Here is an 11,492-nt window from a genome sequence, read left to right as displayed (position 1 = left end):
ATTGCTGTCCTCGCCTTGTCACCTGTTCCACACGTATTAACAATTGGAAAGGAAGAGGTCCTGTTGGATCTTCAAGGATTATAGAAGCTCCATATATCCATCTATCCATATTTTCTATGCTGCTTATTCTCACTAGGGTTGTGACTTCTGGCGAGAGGTGGGGTACACCCTGGTTTGGTCACTGCAACAGTCTAATGCAGCATACATATAACAAATAGTGACACTATAAAAAATAATAATAATAATAATAACACAACAATTCTCGACATTTTTCTTTCTATGCACCATTTTCTCTTACACTGTGCATGTTTCTTGTGTTGTATTTTCGTGAGACATTACTTACAGACGTACTTACTTTCAGTACGTGGAATCAAACTATGGAATGGATTGAGTAAGGAAATCAAACAATGCACAACGATGAGCCAATTCAAGAAACAATACAAGCAGTTGATGTTTGCTAAATACAAGGATGAAGAGTCTTGAACCAGTCATGATGTGCTATATATATCACTATATTGACACTTACTATGGTACCCATTATGGCATTGGATGCTCATATCACCGAGTACTTTGGTACGGGACAAAAAAAACAAAAAAAAAAATATATATAATTTTTTAACTTTTAAAAAATTTAAAAAATTTAAAAAATAAAATAAAATTAAAATTAACTAAAAATTATAATAAAATACCTTAAACTATATTAGGAAAGCAGGAAGTGAACAAATGTAACAGTTAGTGATTGTAAAAGTGCCAGATGGAGGGGTAGGATTTAATAAGCTTTGCTTCTTCCTACTCCTTTTGGACATGTGGAACTGGGAACTGATTATGAGATGCACTCAAGAAAGAAAAACTGGTTATGACTTTCATTTTTAATATATTTAGAGCCCTGTAGACATGAAACAACACCCCATTCCATGCATATTACCCAATATTATTAGAAAAAAAAAGTGTGGGTTGATATGTTCTGGTGCTGGGGAAGCTAAGTAGGAGGAGGAAACCTGAAATAAAAGCCTGTTGTTCCATTGATCAATTCTGGTGCTTGTGTGTCTCACCGAACATTACAGTAACATTACAGAAACTTAGCAACCAACACTAGATATCATCACAACATTTTTGAATGCATCTTCTGAATGCCTTATATTTGACTATATATATATTATTATTATTATATTAATATATATATATATTATATATGACTTTGTTATGTTTGAAAATGCTTAATTTCTGCTAAAATATGTTTCGAATTGCACATTTTTGGACTAATAATAGGCTGTCTTCAAAAGGAATGACTGTATATCTTTATATGGACATACTTTTTCTTAATTCCACTTTCGTGACTGGAGAGTTTCTTCACCCCGGAGTGGAGAAAATGCGTCGTTTTTAAATAACCGTGTTTGTGTGGACCTGACCTTTTCAAGACCACTGACCCCTGAATCTGAAATAAATGTTAAGCAACTATTTGGCAATATTATAATGCCATATGCTAATGTGCTAATGCACGAATAAGCCAAAGAAGAGCCACATCATCACAAAACATCCTTATTCGGAAATGTTTTGTCTAAGCAGATACAATATAACGAGCCGATTTCTGACATATACCTTTATTGGGGAGGGTGACAGTGATAAAGGTATAAAGGTATTGCCAAATTAAGTAGTTAAAGTAGGAAACTTTGACATGTTATATGTAACCAGTGTGCACAAATGTGACCTTCAACGGTTTTGTGTACCTCCAGGCAACCTTGAATGCTAATGAATAAAGGTGAACGCCATACAATAAACCTCCAGCATTGCCCTTTTTGTCAACGTCTTTGATTCCCCGGTTAAGCGGCGATATTCAGTATGGTATATTGAGCGGAATCCTCCTTTCATGGTCTTCCCTCTTCCTCACTTTTCCCATTTCGGTCAAAGGTTAGGGGTCATCTACCGAGCAGCTTCCCCTGGAGGCGGAAGCTCCATGTGTGGAGCACGGCCAACGTCATACTTGTGAACATGCTTCAACTGAAAGGCTGTTGGCCAACAAAGGAGCATGTACCCTCTCCACTCTGATCAACCAAGCTTCAACAGTTATTCCACATTGTAACAGTATGGTGTGTGTGGTGGGTTCCTGCAGGAAAACAAGATCAACATTCCTGCATTCTTTTTTTTGGTTGCTGTTTCTCCAATATATATATATTTATTAAAGCAGACTGTTCTCAATACGGCCGATTAGAAAGCATCATAGCTGCAGGTGCTGCTTCCAAGCGTTAAATTTGTGCTGACAGGATTATTGTCACTTGATTTCTTCAAAGAACCAAAATAGATGACACGGCGTGCATGTTGTGTGCCGATATCATTCCATTCGAGCTACAATCATGTTTCATTTTGCTGATGATAGTCCCTGCAGTGTGGATGAGACTGATATTATTTCATATTTAGTACATGTTCAGCTATGCACAGTGAGTTGAAAGTCATAAATATATATACTTTTTAAATCTCCGCCACAATTGGAAGGTGACACAGTGGTCACTATTATGGCAGAATTTAAAAGACATCATTTAGTTTGAGGTTGCACATCAGCCGCATGCCCACGCGTGCGTCATTGCGCAGGAGCGCGCCCATAGAGGAATCTGCTGACTGAGCACAATCGGCTGTATTGTCCTTCTTATACGGACTCCAATCGGCAAGTGTTGTCTTTAGTAGAACTGCGTGACAGCCTGCGTTGGACGGACGGACGCACACCGGATGTGTTTCTCTTCTGGTACGGATTGCGTAAATGTCATGCGAAGGATGCGCTGAGATATGTGGCGTCTCTAACATCAGCTTCAGGTAAGATTTGCATTTTGAACTTGATTTGGATTTGTAAGTGAAAGCAGCGCCTTTCCACGGTGAATCTCCGCCGCGTGTTCTTAAAGAAAGCAATGTGCTGTCTTTTTGTGCGCCATTGCGTGAAACGTGCATGCAAACGCACGCTTGAAGTGTGCAACTTTGAAGGACGCCAACGATTGACTGAAGTTCCAACACATGCGGGAAGATGGTGCGTAATCATCGGCACGCATCCGTATATTTAGCGCATATGTGCGCGTACATGGAATGTGCAGTATACTTCTTTTACTTCGATTCCTGCGTGTGCATCGGTGGGTGGATGGTGCTATTAGTTGGTTGGCTGTAGATTAACAGGTTAACAAGTTTTGGCGCTACTAAACATGCTACTTGATCGTTGATTTTTTTACCCCCGGGGCAATATTTGAAGATATTGGGTTTACTTTATAATTGAAGGAGCAATACGTTGTTACAGCTGGGTTTCATAGGTGACTGTTATAAGTGACAAAGATGATGAATAGCCTCAGGATGTACTGTACTACAGTCTGATACATGTGATGACAGGGTGAGTGATACCGATACTGATACCGATACCTAATACCACTCTTTACTTGGAATTTTACAAAAATCACTGAATGATTTTGTGATTTTTTGCCTTTAATTTGTTCTACATGATTATACAGGTCTGCACAGTGGACGAGTGGTTAGCACGCAGACCTCACAGCTAGGAGACCCGAGTTCAATTCCACCCTCGGCCATCTCTGTGTGGAGTTTGCATGTTCTCCGGGTTTTCTCCGAGTACTCTGGTTTCTTCCCACATTAAAAAAACATGCTAAATTAATTAGCAAATTGACCATAAATATGAATATGAGTGTGAATGGTTGTTTGTATATATGTGCCCTGTGATTGGTTGGCCACCAGTCCAGGGTGTACCCCGCCTCTCGCCCCAAGACAGCTGGGATAGGCTCCAGCACCCCTGCTACCCTCGTGAGGATAAGCGATAGAAAATGAATTAAATGATTATACAGCGGAACCTTGGTTAGTGTCATTAATCTGTTCCAGAAAGTACCCGAAACGTACTCTAATCAAATTTTTGCCCAGAAGAAATAATGTAAATCCAATTAATGCGTGCCAGAAAATAAAAAATGTGAATGCAAAACACGGTGATAGTTTTACATGCAGAAAGCAATTTCAATGAATGAATATAAATGCTGAATGAAAGGGATAAAAGAACACTTGTGTTGTGTTGTTGGCAAAAACATGAATCCAACCCGGACACCATTGTTGTGTTTTGCCATGAGTTACTTTTTGAATTCACTTTTTGTCCCCTCAAGTCTCTGCTTTTACTTTGATCACGGCTGCAAAAATGGAGCCAAAGAAAGTAGCAAGTGCCAGTATTTAAATAAAAAAGGTGAAGGTGAGAACACTATTCAATTCAAGAAATAACTCATGGCAAAACACGAAGGTGGTGTCTGTGTTGATTTTTGCATATAACCTTTTCAATGAAGGTACAAGTAACTTTAAATGCTCATTCATCCCTTTTTGTCCTTTAAACTATAAAAATATGTTTTGTGTTAACATTTTTGAGACTTGTGGCATAACTAACAAGCAAAGAACTACAGAGTCGACTGCTGATGACATCATAGATGGGCGACAAAGCTGACTTTCTTTTTCCATGCTACTAACAAGGATGATTTGTGATCAAAGTACATTAAGAATTAATAAGAATACTTTAAGAATTAATAACACAACTGCTTACTGTGGCTCAATAGCACATTATAACGGGACTGTCTGGGAATGGAGCTTGTCATTCCAACGTTGATTGGAATGATGGCTGGGATAGTTGGAATTGTTTGACATGGAGTCAAACTCGTAATGTAGTAGTACAATTTGCTATAAATACACTCAAAGTATGAATTCAACTTGTGCTGTCTTTGAACGCAACGCTTTGTTGCTCCACTATAATAAGTGTGTGACTGACATGTTCTGCTGCTATTAAAGTCGCTAATGTTAGGCAACAAGATTTTTAGACATGTTTGATATTTGGCCGTATTTCATGAATTCTCATGAATAATTAATTTAACAGTGATTAATCTGATTTAAACATGTAATACAGTATACAGCATACATATTAATTAATGGAACTATATGAACACAACAAAAAACAGATATTTAAAATAAAAATAGAAGAAAACTATAATGTATTTAATTTAAATTTAAATTGAAATTTGTATATAATTTAAATTTAAATTTAAATTTAATTTAAAAGCTTTGTAAAAAGCCAAGGGCATCGGCCATGATAGATAGATAAAACAACAGATAAAACAACAAAGGATAAAAACAACATAAACAAGTCAAAGGGAGTATTTTGTCTTCGCCAGATGAGTTTTCAGTCTGGATATAAAGAAGGGGAGTGAGTCAATATTTTAGGTGTCTCTTGGTAATGAGTTCCAGAGTTTGGCAAGGCTTTCAGCCGCTCAGCTCCCCGTGGTGCTGAGGCGAGCATCAGGCACAGTGGGGTGAGTGGAAGGAGGAGGATCTGAGGGAGCGAGCTGGAGTGGCAATAAGGAGAACTGAGAAATATCAATCCTGGCAGGCTGATATTGATCCGAGACTGATACTACCTATCGATGCGGCGGAGTGCGCAATAGAACGCAATATGGCTCTTGTACTAATTGATAATGTACCGCCAACACGAGCGATTGTTATCTTATATGATGTCAGCTCTATGAATCACCTCCTCCATGGCCACTGTTTTAACTGAATAGTAGCAGCACTAATGCGGTGGTTCCACAACGGTATTATTGTACATACCTGATTTGACGTTGAGGATTATCTCCTAAATTAAAATTTAACCACAGGCTGCAATTTTAGCTGAAAATAAACCAAAATCTGCCACTTGCAGAACAGCTATGTGATGTGCAGGATGAACATGCCAGAATATCAAACATAATTAACCATCATCTTCACCATCATGTATTAAGCTCCCATATCATATTTTCAGAATTAACCAGAATTAACACTCATTTCGTACTTTTGATGCTTTCATTGTCCGTTACTGTTTACATTTAGTTTTTCTGTGTTTTGTGGCTTCACTTTCACAGTTTTTAAAAATGTATTCATTAATAACTAATGTTGTTCCATGGTTGAATACGGCCTATTATTAGAAAAAAAAAGTGTTTTATAATGATATAATCTTATTTATTATGCACTGTGTAAAACTAAGACAGGAACAACATCACATTAAAAGCACTAAATGAATACAGACCCCCCATCCACCAGCACCAGCCTGTAGTTTTTTTTTGTTTTTTTTTTAAATCATGAAGAAATTTAACCACTGAATTGTAATGAATCGAATCATTTGTACACTGTACCAAATTGTATGGAATCATTGTGTTTTTAAACAATTTAAACAATTTAAAACAATTGTATGGTCATATCGCTTTGTACTTTGGTACGAGGTGCATTATTAAAAAAAAAAAAAAAAATAATAACACTAAACTGTATTATGGAAAGCAGGAAGTGAACAAATGTAACAGTTAGTGATTGTAAAAGTACCAGATGGAGGGGTAGGATTTAATAAGCTTTGCTTCTTCCTACTCCTTTTGGACATGTGGAACTGGGAACTGATTATGGGATGCACTCAATTGGAATCTGATGCATGTTCAAATGAAATAAAACCATTACCATTAAAATATATTGTTTTTGAATTGTATCGTTCCTTGTGTGTCAAGATGCGTATCTAGTCACCTACAAAGATAAAAAGATCAGGCGCAGTGCAAAATGCATCCTGTTTTGTTTGCTAATGGCCATGTACTGAAGGGGTCACATGATCATACATTATTAGACTTTTGGAATTATTATTGTAAACTGTCATGACCGATGGTACAGAGGATGAAATTATCATCCAAATACAATCCGGCAATGCTGTTCCATAATGAAAAGCTACGCTGAAAATCACTCTGCCTATTAAGCTTTATGTTGTTCTTCCCCGAGGCCTTTTCTAATTTCACAAATTATTTGAAACACTCATAATGCCGCTTATCTTTGGAACAAACCCAGATTGCAAGGCATACTTAATTGGTGCAGATTTTGTTCACTCATCGCTTCCAAACTGCCAGCTGCCAAGCTTTCAGATCTTACAATGCAGGCCAACCATCACAAACTGCGACTGGAGGGGAGAGGAATGCGATTTACATAAATAGAGTTGTGTCGAGATAATGGCGAGGCTCAGTGTTATCATCAGAACTGCAGCGCTGCGAGTCATGTCGTGTTTCCCTCTCAGATGGCGGCCACGATCCAGACACGGCGGCCTTTAACTCTTTTTTTTTTTTTCCCCTTTATTGATTTCATCCATCAGGTTTATTGCGTTACCTGCCTATTGACTACTTCCTGTACTCACGCTCGCAAGCTGAACGCGAGCATTACTCAGTGTCATCGGGAACGTGCGCCTCGTAATCACACCGTTAGTGATGTCAGGTGGAGACCATATGACACCACTTTCCGCCACTTTATTTCAGACCCACCAGGTTAGTTTCAAGCGCAGGTGGGCCGTTTGGCAAGTTGTGCCACTTTGTGTTTATGTTCATGTGGGAGCCTTCCTTGACTGTGCTGCGCTATCATCCGTCATAGATAATATCAAGTGACGGCGTAAATCCGTCTGGTATTGTCCGTTTCTAAAATGTCACAGTGTCCAGATGCTTCTTCAGATAAATCGGTCTCCCTCAGGCTTTACTTTTCAAGGATTACATGTCAAAGAAATGCGGCCAAAGCTTAGCGAAGTGCTGTTGAATGGCTTTCAAAAAAGTCCTTTTTGATTAAGACTGAACGCTGGCATTTTATTTGTCAGCGCTTCTGTGGAGTTCTCATAAACAAAAGCAATAATACACGGGCAATAATTATTGATTTAAACATGAATACCACCAAATTAAAACACAGTTATTGAGTTACTGCAGAGGTGCGGAAAAGGAAAAGGAAAGTGGTTCTCATGGAAGTGGAAATGAACACCATAAAAATGTCTAAATGTCTAATGCTAATGAATGCTAAAGGAGTCATGGATTCCGTGTGCTGTCAAAAGGAGATCTGACAAGAGAAGAGGAGGTTATCCTTCAATATCTTGTGTAATGTAATGGTAATGGTAATGGTAATGGTAATGGTAATGGTAATGGTAATGGTAATGGTAATGGTAATGGTAATGGTAATGGTAATGGTAATGGTTTTATTTCATTTGAATATACTTCAGATTCCAATTGAGTGCATCCCATAATCAGTTCCCAGTTCCACATGTCCAAAAGGAGTAGGAAGAAGCAAAGCTTATTAAATCCTACCCCTCCATCTGGTACTTTTACAATCAGTAACTGTTACATTTGTTCACTTCCTGCTTTCTGAATATATATATTTATATATTATATTTATTTTTATTCTTATTCTTATTCTTATTCTTATTCTTATTCTTATTCTTATTCTTATTCTTATTCTTATTCTTATTCTTATTCTTATTCTTATTCTTATTCTTATTCTTATTCTTTTTTCATTTTCATTTTCATTTTCATTTTCATTTTCATTCTCATTCTCATTCTCATTCTCATTCTCATTCTCATTCTCATTCTCTTTAATTTTAATTTTAATTTTAATTTTAATTTTAATTTTAATTTTAATTTTAATTTTAATTTTAATTTTAATTTTAATTTTAATTTTAATTTTAATTTTAATTTTAATTTTTGTCCTGTACAAAAGTACGAGGTCATATGACCATACAATGACATAATGGGTACCCTAGTAAGTGTCAGTGTTAAGATAGTGATATTTAGATATATAGATATAGATATAGATATAGATATAGATATAGATATGGATATGGATATAGATATAGATATAGATATAGATATAGATATAGATATAGATATAGATATAGATATAGATATAGATATAGATATAGATATGGATATGGATATAGATATAGATATAGATATAGATATAGATATAGATATAGATATAGATATAGATAGCACATCGTGACTGGTTCAAGACTCTTCATCCTTGCATTTAGCAAACATCAACTGCTCGTATTGTTTCTTGAATTCGCTCAAGTTATTTTCCTCTTATTACTCTTTTTTAAAATTTTCCCATTTAATGCTTAAGCCAAAAATCAGTATGCGAATCAAAAAGATCTGCTGCGGCGACTCTGTAAGTAAAAGTCCCAAAGAAACAAAGAATGTTTTTATTGCTGTATTTAAATGTCCTTTAGTACTCCGTGTACAGTGAAAGTGACTGAGGAATGAATGTAGGTATAATGTCGGTCTAAGGTCTAATCACAGTTTTTTTCACTTTTCCGTAGCCCGAGGACCCTCTGTAAATACAATCACACCAACAACAAATTACCTTTGCGGGCATTCAAGTGTGTTGCATGACAAAGACGATTACATAAACCCGTTGCATCAACATAATTAGTATCCCAGCCGCCGAAATAGGAAGCTCAATAAAAGCACAATATCTCAAAATAGCAGCTTGTTAATCACTTCTTAATAAAAGCTGTTTTCATTTAAAGGATGATTAGTTCTCAGTCATAGCACTTAATTCCTTTGTCCCTGTGGCCACAGGCGCTGCCAGGAATTGCCAGCCCCATGAAAATGTATTTTTATTTTTATAAAAAAAAGGGGTTCTGGTTCCTGTCCTAACCTTTTACCCTTATTTAACAGCCCTGCATGTTGCTGTACACAATAAATTACCAACAAACAGTAAACACCGGCAATTTACATGTTATGCTTTTTGCTTAGGGCTTCTATCTTATGAATAAGTAGAAAAATATTACAGGAAATAAGCACATGATAAAAGCAAGTTGGATATATAGTAGGCGGGTGGGTGATACTGCAATGTTTGGCATTGGATTCAATGGAAGTATTCCCGCTTCACGAGATGAGATTTTACATTTATAAAAAGTACAATGAAAAAATATATACATATCTGCTAATTTAATTTATACTATGTTACACTGTTCTGCACTCTGTGTGTATGCTACTAGCCCCGCCGCCACTGTATGCCCGACAAGGTTCTGAAACCGATGCACAGGTTGAACTCTCAAGAAAAACAAGACAATTTTATCTACCCTTGTAGAATTGGAAAACACCAACTTTCGAACATTTTTAGACCAATGGCACTACCGTTTAAAAAACACTCTGAATCTGCACATTATTAATACATCACAATCATTCATGAATGGCGGATAACGAGCTTGGTAACGCTTCTCCGGTGAAGTGTACATTTACTGTGACCATCAAAGACACATTGCTGTTCTCGCTCAAAGGAAAAAATACATTTAAATGCAGTAAGTGTGAGGGCAAGTAATTGGTTTGCAGGCACGGTACTGCAAATGATATGCAAATTAGAGTGTCTTCATATGATTACGCTTTTCCGTGTAATAGGGATCGTGTTAAAAATGTACAGGAAACATTTTCACCGGATTGTTACGGCGTAAATTTAAACTGTTAGCCCTCGCGTAGCCTTTCATCATACAGAATTACACAGCCCCTTTTTACGTTTTATAGCGTAATACCCCTCCGAGCATTAAATGAGTGTGTATTGCAGTTTTTATACTATCAACTATATACACATATGAGCTCATAACAAACATCAGCACTTGTGTTTGTCGTTGATTTGTGGTTGTGGGCACTAGGCCAGGGACAATAATACATTAATTAAGTCGTCACACAATCAATTAAAATGAGCTTGGTAATTTTTTCGGGTTCAATATCTCGTTATGTTCATGTGTGTCTGTTTTCTTTGCCTCTCTCATCCAAACAGGCAGGAAGCGGGTTCACTCTGTGCATTGGTTTCAGCTGCTTGGGACGTTTGTTCTATATATTGCAACATAATGTCATCTATTTTTTTTATTTTCATTATACCTTTCTGGGGCGGCACGGCGGGCGAGTGGTTAGCGCGTAGACCTCACAGCGAGGAGACCAGGGTTCAATTCCACCCTCGGCCATCTCTGTGTGGAGTTTGGATGTTCTCCTCGTGCATGTGTGGGTTTTCTCCACGTACTCCGGTTTCCTCCCACATTCCAAAAACATGCTAGGTTAATTGGTGAGTCCAAATTGTCCATAGGTATGAATGAGTGTGAATGGTTGTTTGTCTATATGTGCCCTGTGATTGGCTGGCCACCAGTCCAGGGTGTACCCGGCCTCTCGCCCAAAGACAGCTGGGATAGGCTCCAGCACCCCGCGACCCGTGAGGACAAGTGGTAGAAAATGAATGAATGACAGCGTGTGTTCTGTGTCCTTGTGGTGTATTAGAGAAGTCTAGTGAAGCGGTAGAAAATGAATGAATGTGCCTTTCTGAAAAACGTTAAACCCAGTTTAACTTACTGTCCGGCCTCATGAACTTGTCTTGTCTCATGTGTCTTGTGATAATTTCCACCTGTACAAAAAAGACACGAACAGTTTATAACATTTATGAACAGTTACCAACATATATGCATAAAATATATAGCAGCTGCTTCTATCCTGTCTATCATTATTCAATAGATCACAGATAAGATGTGTACAAATGAGAATAACTGAGCAATGGCGAGCAGCTTTGGGCTCAGATGTGACTCATTTATGTTTATAATAAATGCTGAAGCACAATAAAAGTGACTCAGTAATGCCTGACATAAATTTGTATCTTGGTTTATGCCCTTTTCAAGTCCGTTTTAA

The 11,492-nt window shown here is 37.3% G+C and overlaps 1 protein-coding gene across 2 annotated transcripts in view; it reads left to right on the top strand.

Annotated features, from left to right (window-relative positions):
* Nucleotides 1-2,391: 2,391 nt before the first annotated feature.
* LOC131114089 (gamma-aminobutyric acid receptor subunit pi) overlaps nt 2,392-11,492 on the top strand; it is a 45,729-nt gene continuing 36,628 nt past the window's right edge. Inside the window, exon 1 of one of the 2 annotated variants that reach the window (XM_058064295.2) lies at nt 2,392-2,805. The gene's annotated coding sequence lies outside the window, so the exon portion shown is untranslated. Of the gene's footprint in view, nt 2,806-2,869; nt 3,014-11,492 lie in introns of those variants that run through there. The other variant, XM_078793820.1, reaches the window with a different exon arrangement.

Source organism: Doryrhamphus excisus, linkage group LG10 (genome assembly GCF_037039965.1).
Source record: "Doryrhamphus excisus strain RoL-2023G ecotype Guam linkage group LG10, RoL_Dexc_Guam_v1.1, whole genome shotgun sequence".
NCBI lineage: Eukaryota > Metazoa > Chordata > Actinopteri > Syngnathiformes > Syngnathidae > Doryrhamphus > Doryrhamphus excisus.
The sequence above is the reverse complement of the archived record's forward strand: the minus strand, read 5'-3'. Positions and strand labels throughout refer to the sequence as shown.